Below are 17,732 nucleotides of genomic sequence, written 5' to 3' on the forward strand. Positions count from 1 at the left end.
TTCAAAATACTATGGTGGCTAAAATTTACTAAGCAATAAGTTCCTGTCAAGAAATAGTTGACACTTGCGTAACATTCACTAAAATTTGAGTGACAAAGTGATTAATTTGTTATTGTATAAAATGGATAGATATGTAGCAATACAAAATATAAACCAAAATAACATTAACATCATATCCTAATTATAGCCATTATATCTGCAAAACTGCCTTGCATACAGACCTTGAAAGACTATTGTGAGATGAATAATTTGTTAAATATTTTTTTAAAAGAGTGGACTTTATATTTAGACAATAATGACCTTTCTAGGACATCAGCATCTGTTCTCTGGGAAGAAGGGAAAGCTGTGATGAGAGGTAAAATAATTTCTTTCTCATCACATAAAAAGAAAAAAGAAAACAAAAATATTCAGGAATTAGAAAAAACCTTCAAATCCTTAAAAGAAGCCTACATGTCCCGCCAGGAACAGGAAATATGGAACAAAATACGCAAAACAAAACTAGAATTAAATGAAATAATTAATAAAAAAAACCTCAATTCTTAGTACAAAGACTTCGCTTGCAAAATTTTGAACACTGTAACAAATCCAGTCGATTTCTAGCTAACCAATAAAAATAAATAAAGAAAAAACAACTATATGTGCTGTTAAGTATTTGTCTGGGAACACAATATATGACCCTGAAAGAATAAACAACATTTTTAGGAATTTCTATGAAACTTTATATTCACCACAAATAAACCTCTAAAAATGAAATTGATCAGTTTCTTGACAATGTAACCCTTCCAAGATTACTAGACAGTCAAGCAATGGCACTGGATTCGCTGACACCAGGTGAACTCCAGGAAGCCCTGATAAGTATGCCAATAATAAGGCTCCAGGTCCAGATGGATTTCCAGCTGAATTCTACAAAGAATTCTGGACAATTCTAGCACCAGTTTTCCACAGAATGTTGCAGGAAATTAAGGCAAATGGCAGACTACCACCAAATATGAATTCTGCCAACATTAGTTTCCTACTAAAACCAGGCAAAGACCCTGTATTTCCCTCAAGCTATCGTCCAATATAGACCTCAAAATAATCTGCAAAGCTCTCTCAGTGAGATTAGGGAAGATAACCCCCCTTTTAATTCAATCTGACCAAACCAGTTTCATAAAAGGCAGGCACTCATCAACAAACACATGTAGATTACTTAATTTAATAGACTACTCATACAGAAAAAACATTGAAACCACAATATTATCTGTAGATGCAGAAAAAGCATTTGACAGAGTTAACTGGAAATTTTTATTTGCAACTTTACACAAATTTGGCTTTGGAAACTCTTTCATAAACTGGTTAAAAATATTTTAGAATTACCCAACAGCTTGTGTCAGAACAAATGACCACACACCCTCCAGCTTCTGTCTCCTGAGGGGCACCTGGCAGGGATGTCCATTCTCTCCTTCACTGTTTGCAATTTGTATTGAACCACTAGCAGCAGCAATTAGGTAGGCTACAGTAATTAAGGGCATAAAATCCAAGAACGTAGAACGTAAAATCAGTGTTTATGTGGATGATGTGTTGCTTTTTCTAAAAAACTCACAAACCACTCTCTCTGAGGTAATTACATTAATGAACACTTTTTCAAGAGTTTCAGGTTTTTTAATTAACTGGTTAAAATCTACATTTCTTCCGATTAATTGCTCCTCCTATAATCATTCTTCTACACCACTGCAATCAGGAAATATAAAATATTTAGGTATTAATGTCTCTCCTAAGCGTACAGATTTAACTAAATTAAACCATATCCCACTTTTAAAGAAAGTAAAAGACAATCTGGTTAGATGGTTATACTATTTATTTTCAATGATCCCGAGTAAACCATCACAAGAGTGGTTCAGATCTCTGGATTTATATATTTCTAAATTCCTTTGGAAAGATAAACCCCCACATATCAGCTTAAAAATGCTACAAAGGCCCAAGGACAAAGTAGGACTCAATCAGCCTAACTTTAAACACTACTTCCTAGCCAACAGGCTAAAATTAATCTCAAAATGATTAAAACATACCCTCTTAGATGAGCCCTGGCTAGATGTAGAACAGGCACTCTGCAATAATCTGGAGATTTCAGACCTACTATTTATCAGCTCAAACATCAAACGACATGAATGCTTTAAAAGCATCAACATCAGCTCTTCTCTGACAGCATGGTGGGAATTTCTAAAAATGATGGAGTCTTCATTAATCCCATGCAAGCGTACACCTATCTGGAACAACACTGATATACTACAAAACAATAATATGATTAACTTCCCAGATTGGAGTTGTAAAGGAATTAAATACTTGAAACATATATTAGAAGGAACAGACTTTATTCCATTTGACAGACTAGTTATGCAGTATGGAATCAATAAGAAAAAATCCTTAGAATATCAACAAATTAAATCTATAGTAAAAAGGAAATTTAAACTTAAGTGTGGTACAGTTTCTTACTCTTAAAACCCCCAAATTACTGTCTAAAATATACAGAACATAGTTCTGTATATCGTAGTTTTGTCCTGCCTTTACCACTGTGGTTGATGTGGGGGAAGATACAGGCTTAGGGTATCTGGGGATTCCCTGGCCAACACCCTCTAGCAGTGTGAGAACGGGCTGGGTGTTGTGTTTATTGTGTTGCTCTCCTTTTGCTTGGTTTCTTTTATTTTTTTTCTTTCAAAAGGTGATCCAGTGGATTTTTTTTAGTGTCTTCTCTCACTGTCCCTTCCTCTCTTTTTCTTTCTTTCTTTCTTTCTTGTCCCCCTTGTCCCCCAGTCATGTCTATCCTGTCTCTAATAACCTAAAATAAATACATAATAATAATAATAATAATAAAGGTCAATCAAATGGACCAATATAGCAAGGCCGTGATGATCCACTTGGTACAATAAATCCATTGGGCATCTTTCTTGGCCTTCAGACAAAAACTCTAATTGGTAAAGAACCAAACGGGACAGGAGCAAAAAACAAAAAACCAAACAAAAATACTTGTGCTTTTTTATAGTTATTTTAAAAACCTATTTAGTCATCAGCAGGTAATAAATCCAACTGTGTTTCTCATTTATCTTCTACAACCGACATCGTAAATTTCTTATTGGTTGAGGCTAGGGCAACGTTTTACTTTTATTACTTTTTAACATAAAGTGACAACACACACAATTATGGATTGTTGTTCCACATATTGAATTTATGACTAACACACATGTAAAAAATGTTAGTACAACAACATATTACTAGATTATTAATTAATATAACTTTATGATATATCTGTTCTTTACTGTTATGGGTTTGGCTTGTTTACTACTTTTGACCACTCTAACATCATTTAACAATGATATTTGCCGCTATTTAAAGAAAATAAACCATTATTTTGTATTTTTTTTATATTTATTACAACTTTATGACACATGTGTATTAGATGAATCACCAAAGGAATACTGTATAAAGTCTTTTAACACTTTTATCTAGTTTTCGTAATTTTGTAGGGGGTGATGCGATGTCTGCCTTTTGCAGGGTGCAGCAATACCCAGAACCCTTACTTCCCTACACACCAAAAAGACCAGTGTTAAATTTACTCCCACAGAGTCATTTTCAACACTTTTTCAGCGTTTATATAGCTCCACACTCTTTAGAGTTGAATCAACTTTTTTGAAATAGTTAAAATATTTAACACTGTTCATGTTTTAACTCTCAAAACAGAGTTAAAATAACACTTTAGAGACTGAATAAGTAACTCTGCTGAGATACAATTTTAACCTTCTGGTTAGTGTTGGCTTTACTCCCTATAGTGTCAGGCTTTCTACACTGAAAAGTGTTAAAATTAAATTCTGAGAAAGAATTACACTGCACACAATACATTTTCCCAAATGGACATTTATTTTGTCATTAAAAAACTGTTAAGAGGGTACAATGTACACTGTAGTTGAGTACAGAGGCCAGCTCCTTAGTAATTGCATAAGCCATTACACGGCGGACTCGCACCTCTAGTGTGGTCCAGCAGCACCAATCAACACAAAGCGTCTCACCTATAGACACATTTTAAGAGATGGAATTAGCGTGTCTCATGTCTTAAATGTGTATGCAAGTGCTTGTGTGTTTACTTCATGCAACTGATGATAGAAACATGTCATTTAGTTTTCCCTAAAGCCTGATTTTCAAGTCGTACAAAGAATAAACCAAAGTATTTGCAGTACAATGTATTTCTATTCCCTTTTGTTGGATATTCATTTGTTAGTTCTTGTAACTGCTAAAAGTGTTTACTAGTTTTTGCCTGTCACATATATTTGTTATACCATGTAAACTGTGAAATTCCAAGATTTTCGAACTTGCCTTGTAATAGTGGCCTCACAGAGTCTCTGGAATCTACAGAAAAAAAATCACAACAAGATGACATTTAGGAGTATAAATTGGTGTTTTGAAGATAAGAGTACAATGACATTGTGATGCAGCTTTAAAACTATTTTAAAAGCATACCATCTATAGGGAAGACATCGACATCAGAGTCTGCATGCTGGGGAGATCGCAAAGCTGTGTCGGTTTGTGTGTTGTGCCGGAGTGGCGAAAGGTGCCGGAAGCTGGGTGGGGCATTATGATGGTTGCTATCAGTGGAGTGGGGGGCAGACTGCGGCGTGGTGAGTCAGTATATGTGTACAGGGGATTTGGTCTAAAGAAATGAAATTACAAATGGTCTTAAGTAATTGTAAATGTGCTTTTGGCATATTTTTTCCTAAAGTTACAGTTTGATTTCTAACAACACACACAGGAAACAGAGACGTGCAAGAAGGTATAGTATACAAGGAATTTTTGAAGTGCACAAGTGTACACGGCTTTGCATTTTTAAAAAGTTTACAAACTTCCACTTTTTGGACTATATTATGTGGTGATATTACAGTATTCAAGCACCACAGATATGTATAAAGGACAAGATCATAAATTCTTAACAATCAAAGATATGTTTGTGAATAAAAAAGTTTTACTTGTGCTTTCTTTTAAGACTGGTCTGGGTTTCTTCTTCGGACTGAAGGTCAGACGTATCACAGTGTTCACGTAGAGATCTCTGAAGACTGCGTTCTGCTTCGTGAAATGTGCCTGGAAATACAAACACAATGTACGGCCAGACATACATTACGTGTGGACAAAAGGTGCAAACGCATAGAAAAATCAGCATTTTCAAAAATACGCTGGTACGTGTGGACGTAGCCTTATTCATTATTCAAGGCACAAACGGAAAGTCATGTACGCGTGCAACGTAAAGTTAGGTGAGCGTGCAACGTACAGTCACGTGGGCAGGCCGTGCGAGCATTCGAACTGAGTCTAAAGTTTTCGTGTGCGAATTGAAGCGGGTGCTCTCCAATCATCAAAAGTAACAAAGTCATTGAACACGTTTATACAGTTAACTTTACGTTTACCAATCATATATCACAGATTTACAATTTTTTTGTAGTACTATGCTAAAAAGCAACTACAGAGCGAAAGTCTGGGTCAATGGTCGCCGAGGCGACAGCAAGGCTAACAAAGGAACCCTCGAAGCGTTAGGCTAGCTTTGTAAGGGAATATAACGGAAAAGTATGAAACGAAAATGTTTTCTTTGTTGACAGACTTTGTTCGCAGTGCAATTTATTTGTTGCCGGACTGTAAGATGAAAGTAGACACAATTTCGGGCTCCCACATTTTGTCCGAAACTGTACATTAACAAGTTTTATTTACTGTTATTCAAATGCGACCATGGAAATAACGAATAGAAGAAAATTCATTCATTCTTACCTTATACTAATCGTGGTGCAGGCCAGTGCAGCATGAACTGATGCCTTCTCCAGTCAATTCCGCTGAGAGTAAATCAAATGTCCCGCTCTACTGTACAAGACAATGGTTACCTGGAGGGATGTACCACTGTCACAGGGGTGCTGCGGAATAGTCCAAGTGATCGCTGCTTTAATTTCCCGTATACATAAATTGCACGTCGACACGATTTTTTAAAGCTGGTGAACTAGACCAAAGTCATTGATAACAAAAGAACAATAAATCTACTTTCTCCGGCACTTTATACCCGCTCAGTTGCAATGCAATTTAACGCTCAACTACAAATCGATGCGAATGATGGTCAACTATAAATAGACGTTTTCTCGACGTTGTTGTTGTCACCTGGTCGACTACAAATAGATCAAATATCAATGACAAAAAAGCAACGGTGAATCAACATCATTACAACATCCCTATAGTAAGACCGTCGGTTTACCACAGTATTTCAATGTTGTTAAAACATTGGCATTTCAACCCTGACCATAACGATGGATCGGATGAAAAATCAACATCTATTCAATGTCGTCTTGCTATCTGGGCCTGGATAAGTGAAAACACAAAATATTTTGTCAGATTTAGGTCATAACAAAATATCAGATAATTTTGTCTATCATTAAACAATTTTATATTGTATAACACAAAATTCCTGACCTCAGGTAATAACATGATAGGGTGGGTCTATGAGCTCACCTGAAACCTTGGCTGATTGGACCCGTTTTCATACCTTGGCTCGTGTGATTAGGTAGAGGATCATTAGGGGGTCCATGACCCTCTCGGTGGGTTACTCCCACAGGGCTTAAATCTGGGACTCTCCACCATTTGACCTTAGAACTGAAGAAGCTTCTCGCATGAGAGGTGAAACGTCTTCAAGCAACCTAAAGAAATCCAGACACTTTTCTTCCCACGCTCCTTAGACTACAATGACCTGGATGACTGAGAACCTTCACAGACATATTGCTGTACATTTTGGAAGGAACACCCTTCATCTGGTGCGGGAGTATTAAAGGGAATGAAGGAAACTAGCGGATTATAGGAACCATCTTTGTTTTGACCAAACAGCCACTTCACAAACGCATGGCACAACATAGAAGAGCGACCTCCACGGGACAAGACTCAGCAGTCCATCTGCATCTAAAGGACAAAGGTCACTCTTTCAAGGATGCCAATGTTCACATTTTGGACTGAGAAGACAGATGGTTTGAAAGAGGAGTAAAAGAGGCCATTTATGTCCACTGTGAGTGACCATCTTTGAACAGAGGCGGTGGCTTACGACACCAACTGTCCGCCATCTATAATCCAGTTTTGAGATCCTTCCCAGACACCTTAACGCCCACTCACATCCTGGTCCATCTGACCTCAGGAAATCACATGACAGGGTGGGGCTAGGTTTCACAATGAGCTCACCCGAAACCTTGGCTGATTGTGACCTACACCCGTTTTCACACCTTGGCTCGTGTGATTAGGTAGAGGATCAATAGGGGGTCCATGACCCTCTTGCGGACACTCCCATAGGGCTTAAAATCTGGGACTCTCCACCAATTGCTCTTAGAACTGAAGAAGCTTCTCGGATGAGAGGTGAAACGTCTTCAAGCAAGTAAACAATTTAGACAATTAGTATGCATTTATTTGGCACAAGTATAAAAAACACAACATGCACTGAATACTTACCCATGATTATCAATCATGTGAGCCACAAGTATGTTAACCATTTGTCGTCTTGTGGCATCCTTCATGGTGTTTGTTGCTTGGTATTCCTATATTACTTCGTCACCACCAGACTTGCTTCTTAACCCTAGAACACTATCGCTAAAAATAGTAACACAGTGAGAGAAACAAAAAATGGCATTTTTTGAGTGGGTAAAAATGACCAGTTGACTAAAATATTTTTTTTTACCATATGAATTCCCTTGGAAATCACCACTTGTTGATATTTATTCATAACCACTGCACTAAATAAGGATAACATGCAAATTCCAGGACCACTCTTACTTACCTATTCCTTACATGCAGTCAGTACACACAGGGTAGTAATGGCGTGGACACACCGGTCGACGGCAGACATGTCACCTGGATCGCGTCTTCCTGTCCAAGCCTGTGGGGCAGTCAGCACACCTCACTAAGGGACCACTGCTTTCTGCTGCCACTGGTCCTGCCTCACCTTCAAGAGTGCCAGGGGTAGGGATGTCGAGACCGCTACAGATCAGGACTCTGAGTTGACGTGACAGATTTGAAGAGGGGAGCATCTGCTCTGCCCATGGTTTGATGAGTGCCAATGCCAAAGCCTGCATATAAGGCCTCCCCTGCATTTGGTTGTCACCTCTCTTCATTGCATTCTCATTGTGAATGATCCATGAGTTTATCACACCAGCATTGATCATGCCATAGAACACGCAAAGGGGCCATCTCTTGGTTTTTCTTCCACAACCATAGTGAGCGCACATCTGGTCAAAAGTATCGACACCTCCCTTTGTTTTGTTGTAAAATTCAATCACTTCGGGCTTACGAGTGGGTCCTATGCTTGGTTGTGTATGCATGGATGACATGAAATGAAATGACATGAAATCTAATCAGCTAACAATTGCCAAATTAAACAAACCTTACCTACGTGTTACTCACTAGCTGGGATGCCAAAGACACTGAACCTGCAACAGGGTGACAGCTGTAGTTGAAGAGGGACAGTAAATATGGTGAGCCTGAATGTTGTCACCCTTGAAATGCGGCAAGATCGCCTGATTTTATACACTAACACTATCACCGGGTGAAATCCACCCAAAACCTACTTTACCCTCTATCACTATTGCCGGGTGAAATTCACCCGAACACATGCCTGTAGGAAAAAGCGGGATTTGGGGTAGGGAAACACCCACGCCTTCAAAGACGTCAAAGAAAATGCTGAAGCTACCCGGGGACCCACCACACTCAAGACAAACGCAACATATTGAAAATTATATAAATACATTTGCACCCGGCGACAGTGTTCTAGGGTTAAGACATTCTCAATTAACTATTAAAAATGAAAAAACAAACAAAAAGAGAAAATTTAACATTGAGTAAAAACCTGGCAATAAGGAATCTTTCTACAAACTTGAGAGGAAAAAAACAAAGCACCTGTTTAGCAGATACTGCAGCAGTAATGTTAATTCTTCGTCTCTTGCATGGGACCTCATCTAAGATTATAGTTGAGGCACGTGAGCTGAAGCTTGAGTTGGAGTCAGACAACTCAGAAGCAGAAGACTAGGTCAGAAAACGTCAAATAATTTGTTCAATTGAATGTAAAGTGCTTAATTATACTTTATAGTGTATCTCACCATCATCGGAGAATACTGTTAACAGCACGTTGCCTTGTCCAGCAAGGTCACTGAATATTTTGGCATCAACCAAGTAGCTCCTACAATATGTATTTAAACATTATTGTGAACATATTGTTTATCCAAGATAAAGTAGAAATAACCTACACAACTTTTACATTAAATTGCAGAAAGTCGTGGCCTTCATCCTCATTTAGCTTCACATACTTCAGTTGTTGATTATACTTAACCTGGACCAACATTTTTCTGAAAAATGCAAGACTGAAAGTTTAAGAGGACAAAATAAAGCCTACCCTGAGTCATTCCTGTACTATATGAAACAGTGCATGTTTGAAGACTTTTTTTTTGCAGTTCTTTTGATGTCAAACTACATGTCAAATTTCACAAAAAAATCTAACAATAGAGGGGCATTAATGCCAGCCTGATCAGTTTGCTTTGGGTATTTTTCATCACTAAGAGCTTGAATGTGATCTGTAACATTGATATAGCTAGAGGCTAATAACAGTTTGCATTTACTCTTTATTGCTAGCGCCAAAAGCTGGCATATTTTCTTTGTTTAAATTGTTTAAATGCACAAAATACATTTTATAGCACCAGTTTCTAACTATCCTAGTAAGTTTAACTTAATTCTACTTACCCTGTAGAACTGCATGCAGGTGCAAAATCAGTACTGTTCTTCAATGAGGCTCCAACCGATGAAGAAAAATGCCCGCACTGGGAGTGTCTGGTTGGGCTGGGCTTAACTTGACTTCAAAATTAACTCTATATAGAGTTAAAGCTATTAAGTTAACTCATGACAGAGTTAACATTTTTAACCAACCTCTGTGCAGAGTTACGGTATTTAGAATTTTCTCTTTTAAGAGTTAAATCAACACTGATGGAATACATTTTGTCAAATAACTCCAACATTGAGTACAATTTAAATCAGAAAGTGTTTAAATCACACTTTGAGGGTTAAAATCAACTCTGAGACATTTACTCCAGCACATTTTAATACTCCAATTTTGGCTGTGTACTTACCTTAAATAGTATGGAGACAGAATATAATTTTGGTATTGGGAAAAAATGTAATTGAAAGATAAAAACTGAAAAATGAAACATGGATACATGAAGTAATAAAAGGTTTTTGATACTAAAAAAGAAACAAACAAAAAAACCCCACAAGATACAGACATTACAAACATTACAGCTTCAAGCAAAGATGTTTGTTTTTTCTAACACAATCTTCTTTTTTTATAGTATTTTTTGTGGGGGTTTTGGTCGGTGTAATAGAAGGACAGCAAATCCTCTGTAATTTTGCATATAGTTTGAATTCAGCATGGTTTGTTAGGTCCATCCCAAGCTTCCGTTAGCTAAATCTATGCAATGCCTGTCTCAAGTTCAGGTGGAACTATTAAACTGCACATGAGTCTCTTCCAGTGACTCTGCATGACTCTTGCATGCCAGTCTTAAAAAAAAACTGTAAGTTATTGTAGGCTAATTTGTGTGAGCTAGCTATCTCTCTTGTGATGCCTCAGAACTTTGTGTGACCAGCATGAAGGATATGCTCAAGATCTGATCAATGTCCTAAAACAAGATATTCAGCAGTCGAACAAGTCTAACAAACTGCATTTCCCATTAATGAACAGAGAAATGTACAAGCACAGACATTAAATCATCAGTTCTACAGGAGATGGTCATGGTTTGATATCTATTTATTGTTACATTTTAATTACCTGTTTTATAGAAACATATCCTATAAAGTCCATACATGATGGACTTCTCACCTGCAGGTCATTTTCAGGTTTCTTTGCCAAACAAAAAGAAAAAAAAATGCTTTTACCCCCTTACAACCAGCCATTTATTGTGTAAGTATTTTAGTGAATAGTGGTTTTGTGCTGATAGTGTTAGTGCAGCTGTCCCTTTAGCATCCCCAATAGGTAATTTTGTTAATAGTTCTGACACATGGTGACATCACAGGAAGCCGGAAGTGGAGGGAAGCAGGAAGTAGGAAGGTTTAGGGAACCTGACACATGGCCCAATGACTGCCACCAATCCACATGCATCTGCCCTCAATCCTTCGTCTTTTGAAGCATCGTCTGTATGTATATTGTTTGATACTTACCTGTAATTCTGTAATTGTATTTTGTGACACAAGGTAAGTTTGATAGAACTTTAATGAGTTGTTGAACCCACATGTTTAGAGTGCGTTTATGCTTACTCTTGTAGCTAAAGTGCTACGCAATTTTGATTTAGATTATTGTAGAGTGTAGGTACAGTGTATATGGAAGATTTAAAAAATATAGTTTGTAATTGTAATTGTGTTATCTTTGTTTCAGTATCACACTTTCAACATTATTAAACCTGTGGACAAAGAGTAACGGTCCTCAAAGTCTTGGCGGAAGAAAAGTGTTGAACCTTGCTGGTGGTTCCTCTTCTGCACAGTGTGAAGAGGGAAAGACAGTACAGCGAAACACATTGAGTTACAAACAAGGTAATATAGTGCATGTGGCAACGGCTGCTGTCATCACACTACGTAGCCTTTACTTGCCTACACTATGGAGTCAAAGCCATCGTCAATGAAGACACGATCTTATGCATCTATGTCAACCACACGTTCTAGTGGATCGGCTACCAGTGTTGCAGCTGCAAAAGCTAGGGCTAATGCTGAAGCGGCAAAAGCATGTCTAGTGTTTGCGGAGCAAGAAATGAAGTTAAAAATGGAAAAGGCCCGTCTGGAAACCTCTATAGAAATGCTGACAACAAAAAAAGAAACGGCTGCAGCTGTAGCGAAGGCAGACGCTTTATAAGCAGCGTTTGGTGTTACTGAAGGAAAACACAGTTGTAAACTACCTCTCATTTTAACATCAGTTGACCCTGCTGAGTGCACAAAAGAGTATGTGGAGAAACAGGCTGAAGTATCAAGAGACATACAGATGGCATCACCAGAGGATTCACCCTTGCAGGACGAGACACAGCAGCCACTTCTTGAACTACCTCTGCATAATACGGTGCACATGTCACATCTCAGTTCACTGAGAGATGGTCCCTCTGATACTGCTAATACTGTCTTTGATACTCCGCTGTATCCCCCAAGTAAACGAAAAAGCCTTAACCCATTTATCACATCAGATGTAATCTCAGCTCAACAGATAAAGCACCAGTACAGAGTACTCAAAGAAAATGATCATGAAGATTTTCTAATTCCTTCATGCGGTGTAACTGCACATCAGCCACCCTGCAAGTCCAACGACGCCATGGAAACTCTTCCCCATCACCTATATGGTAACTCTCAGCAGCCTAGTTACTCCACTGATCCACATGTGACAGATTTTGTCAGATTCCTAGCATGACACGAGTTTGTTACAAGTGGTCTATTACAATTTAACAATAGTATGGAAAACAACAGGGCCTGGCGACGTTTATTCCACAATGCAGTAAGAGAATTAAATCTAACAAGTGATGAAGAAATGGATTTTCTTGGCTGGGATGACTGGGAAGTGAATCAGCTGAGCATGCAAAACGCATTAGGTCCATCCACATAAATCAACCAGCTAAAGGGCTGAGCATGATCTCGAGCAGACTGGACGCTTCTTACGGTTCATCTGAAGCATCTGAAGCTGATGGAACTAGATGCCGCTAAGGCTGAAGGAGATCTGCCTGGTCTTTTGTATCTTGATACCCCAGAGGTGTAAATGCAATGGCACAAAAATTACCATATGGAACCCATACAAACTTCAGAAGTTACTGCCCAGTGTACCCAGATCTGTGAAGGAGACCGCACTGTTAAGAACTGCTTCAAAATCTGCCTGGTCAAAGTCTATCCCAAAGGAAAACATGACAAAGCCAAAGGCCTATGTTATCATAGATGAGCATCATCATCATCATCATCATCATCACCTTTATTTATAAAGCACTTTAAAACAACCACAGCTGACAGAAAGTGCTGTACATAGGAACTATATAATAAAAGTACATAAGATATAAATAAAAACCAAATGTTCTGACTATTGTCAAATTTGTACGTTTGTTTTGTTTGGGTAGTGCACTGGCCCTTTAAGAGAAAAGCATGGTCCGTGTTCGGACAGGAGAAGTGTCAGAAAGACTCAGACAATCGACTGATTAATGTGATCTATGCTGTGAAAGGCTGATAAAAAGGCATTCCCTGTGAGTATGCATTATTGTTTGGCACTTTATGTTGATTAATAGCAGTTACTTAGATGCTGTATTACGCATGCTAATTTATGGTTTGTAGACAGTTGTTTGGTGTTAGCATTAGCACTTGGTCACGCAGCTCCTCAAGTAATTATTTTAGTTTGGCACTCATATACACTGTATTTTGTTGTTACAGTTTCACACCTGCCATATAAAGCAAAGTCTAAACCCACTCTGGCGTCAGTGACTTTTGTGTGGAGGTGTTTAACTCCTGGATAGTAGAAAGTGGTTCTACGAGGCCAGTACACCTAATAAAACAAAAAGTAAAATAATTAATTAAATAACTAATTTCATTACAAGAGAAACTAAGCCTCACTGAGGTTAAAAGTCAAAGAATAAAAGTGGGTTTTAAGATGCGATTTAAAAGTGGACAGTGAAGGGGCCTCTCTAACGTGCAAGGGGAAATCATTCCCCTAGATCAGGGGTGGGCAATCTCAGTCCACGAGGGCCGGTGTCCCTGCAGGTTTTAGATCTCACCTTGGGTCAACACACCTGAATCACATGATTAGTTCGTTACCAGGCCTCTGGAGAACTTCAGGACATGTTGAGGAGCTAATTTAGCCATTTAAATCAGCTGTGTTGGTTCGAGGACACATCTAAAACCTGCAGGGACACTGGCCCTCGTGGACTGAGATTGCCCACCCCTGCCCTAGATAGGCCCTGTTCCCTCTGAGCTTCCTCCTGGATCTCGTTAGATCCAGGAGCAGCTGGTCAGCTGACCTGAGAGACCGACAGGGTGTGTGGAGATGAAGAAGCTCAGAGAGGTAAGGCGGGGCAAAATTGTGAAAGCATTTAAAAACAAACATGAGAATTTTAAAAGACACAGGCAGCCAGTGCAGTGAGGCCAGGACAGGGGTTATATGCTCTCTTTTACGAGTTCCTGTTAGGAGTCATGCAGCAGCATTTTGAACCAGCTGCAGACGTGACAGCAATGACTGACTGACCCCCACATAAACTGCATTACAGTAGTCCAGACAGGAAGAAATAAAAGCGTGGATCACTGTTTCAAACTGCTGACTAGAAAGAAAAGATTTCACTCTTGCCAAACTGGACTTCACCACTGCTCTGATTTGGTTGTCCAATTTAAAATCACTGTCCAACTTAAAACCAAGGTCAGTAACAACAGGTTTAAAATAAACGTCCAGGGGTCCCAAATCAACAGAGGATGACTCACAGGGACCACTGGGTCCAAACACCAACACTTCTGTTTTCTTGTCATTAAAATTTAAAACGTTTAGAACCAACCAAGTTTTAATGTCATCTAGGCATGTCAAGAGAGGTTTTATGGAGATGCCATCCTTCTGCTTCAGTGGCAAGTAAATTTGGCAGTCATCAGCATAACAATGAAAAGAGATCCCATGCCTTCTAAGGATGGAACCCACAGGCAATAAATACAATAAAAACAGCAGTGGCCCTAAAATTGAGCCCTGTGGGACGTCGCATGACAGAAAAGCAGAAGATGATTCAGAGCCGAGAAGGCTGATGGAGAAAGTTCTTTTGGCCAAATAAGACCTAAACCAATTAAGTGCATTGCCACCAATACCCACTACATCACTTAATCGAGAAATTAGAATATTGTGGTCTACGGTGTCAAAGGCAGCAGTTAGGTCAAGCAAGACCAGAACAACATGGTTACCAGAATCACATGCCAGAAGGATGTCATTTAAAACCCTTTATAATGCAGATTCTGTGCTATGAAGGGTTTTAAAACCTGACTGAAAAACCTGAAGGATGCCATTATCATCTAGAAAATCTTTCAGTTGACTAAAAACAATTTTCTCTAAAACCTTGGAAAGTAAAGGCAGCTTGGAAATAGCCCTATAATTAGCTAAAACTGTGTGATCAAGGCCAGGTTTCTTAAGCAGTGGCTGCACTACACTGCATGTTTGAAATGCAGGAACCACACCAGAAGACAGACTGCTGTTGATAATGTCAAGGACATACTGCCCTATACTAGGAAAACTTTCTTTAAAGAATTGTGGAGGAAAAGGATCCCGAGGGGTTAGGGTTAGGGCAAACCACATCCTCTAAAGTGGAAAGGGTCACAAGATCAAACTGAGTAAAAACAGCAGTGCAAGGGACAGAGACAGAGGGGTCAGAGTCAGGAGCTGTGATAAGAGCCCTGGTGGTGACAACCTTTTCAATAAAAAAGTTCAGAAAATTATTGCAAATATCAGGCGAAACTTCCAAACAGACATTCAATGGAGTATTAAGAACGGTGTCAATGGTCCTAAATAACACACGTGGGTTATGACAGTTGGAAGAAATAATATTTGCAAAATATTCCCTTTTTGCCTCTTTAACAGTGTTCTGTAGTGATGCCAGCAGTCTTTGAGAATTTCAAATGAGAAATTCCATCTCCGTTCTGCTCGGCGACATTCCCTCTTAACAGCACGAGTGCTGTCATTAAACCAAGGCTCAGGTTTGGCCTTGGGCTGCCTGGTTTTTACAGGAGCCACAGAGTCCAAGACGGTTTGACAGCAAGAATAAACCCAGGAATTAATTCAATTCAATTCAATTCAATTTTATTTATATAGCGCCAAATCACAACAACAGTCGCCTCAAGGTGCTTTATATTGTACAGTAGATACAGAGAAAAACCCAACAATCATATGACCCCTTATGAGTAAGCACTTTGGCGACAGTGGGAAGGAAAAACTCCCTTTTGAAAAGAAGAAACATCTGGCAGAACCAGGCTCAGGGAGGGGCGGCCATCTGCTGCGACCGGTTGGGGTGAGAGAAGGAAAACAGAATGAAAGACATGCTGTGGAAGAGAGAAAGAGATTAATAACAGATATGATTCAATGCAGAGAGGTCTATTAACACATAGTGAGTGAGAAAGGTGACTGGAAAGGAAAACCTCATCATGGGAATCCCCCGGCAGCCTACGTCTATTGCACCATAACTAAGGGAGGATTCAGGGTCACCTGGTCCAGCCCTAACTATATGCTTTAGCAAAAAGGAAAGTTTTAAGCCTAATCTTAAAAGTAGAGATAGTGTCTGTCTCCCGAATCCAAACTGGAAACTGGTTCCACAGAAGAGGGGCCTGAAAACTGAAGGCTCTCCCTCCCATTCTACCTTTAAATACTCTAGGAACTACAAGTAAGCCTGCAGTGCGAGAGCGAAGTGCTATAATAGGGTGATAAGATGGGGCCTGATTATTTAAGACCTTGTATGTGAGGAGCAGGATGTTGAATTCAATTCTGGATTTAACAGGGAGCCAATGAAAGGAAGCCAATACAGGAGAAATATGCTCTCTCTTTCTAGTCCCTGTCAGTACTCTTGCTGCAGCATTTTGGATTAACTGAAGGCTTTTCAGGGAGTTTTTAGGACATCCTGATAATAATGAATTACAGCAGTCCAGCCTGGAAGTAATAAATGCATGAACTAGTTTTTCAGCATCACTCTGAGACAGGATATTTCTAATTTTAGAGATGTTGCGCAAATGGAAGAAAGCAGTCCTACATATTTGTTTAATATGTGCGTTGAAGGACATGTTTTGGTCAAACATAACTCCAAGATTCCTCACAGTGTTACTGGAGGCCAAGGTAATGCCATCCAGAGTAAGAATCTGGTCAGATACCATATTTCTAAGATTTTCAGGGCCGAGTAAAATAACCTCAGTTTTATCTGAATTAAGAAGCAGAAGGTTAGCGGCCATCCAGGCCTTTATGTCTTTAAGACATTCCTGCAGTTTAACTAATTGGTGTGTGTTATCTGGCTTCATGGACAGATAGAGCTGGGTGTCATCAGCATAGCAGTGAAAATGTATGCTATGTCTTCTAATGATACTGCCTAAGGGAAGCATGTATAATGTAAACAGAATTGGTCCTAGCACTAAACCCTGTGGAACACCATAATTGACCTTAGTGTGTGAAGAGGACTCTCCATTTACATGTACAAATTGGAGTCTATTAGATAGATATGATACAAACCACTGGAGTACAGTACCTGCAATACCTACAGCATGTTCTAATCGCTCTAATAGGATATTATGGTCGACAGTATCGAACGCTGCACTAAGGTCTAGCAGGACAAGCACAGAGATAAATCCACTGTCAGAGGCCATAAGAAGATCATTTGTAACCTTCACCAAAGCTGTTTCTGTGCTGTGATGAGCTCTGAAATCTGACTGAAACTCTTCAAATAAGCCATTCCTCTGTAGATGATCTGTTAGCTGTTTGACAACCAATCTTTCAAGGATTTTTGATATGAAAGGAAGGTTGGAGATTGCCCTATAATTAGCTAAGACTGCTGGGTCTAGAGATGGCTTTTTAAGTAAAGGTTTAACTACGGCCAGCTTGAAGGCCTGTGGTACATAGCCGATTATTAGAGATAAGTTGATCATATTTAAGATTGAAGCATTAATTAATGGCAGGAATTCTTTCAGCAGTAGGAATGGGGTCTAAAAGACAT

The sequence above is a fragment of the Pelmatolapia mariae genome, linkage group LG6, assembly GCF_036321145.2.
Source record: "Pelmatolapia mariae isolate MD_Pm_ZW linkage group LG6, Pm_UMD_F_2, whole genome shotgun sequence".
Classification (NCBI taxonomy): Eukaryota; Metazoa; Chordata; class Actinopteri; order Cichliformes; family Cichlidae; genus Pelmatolapia; species Pelmatolapia mariae.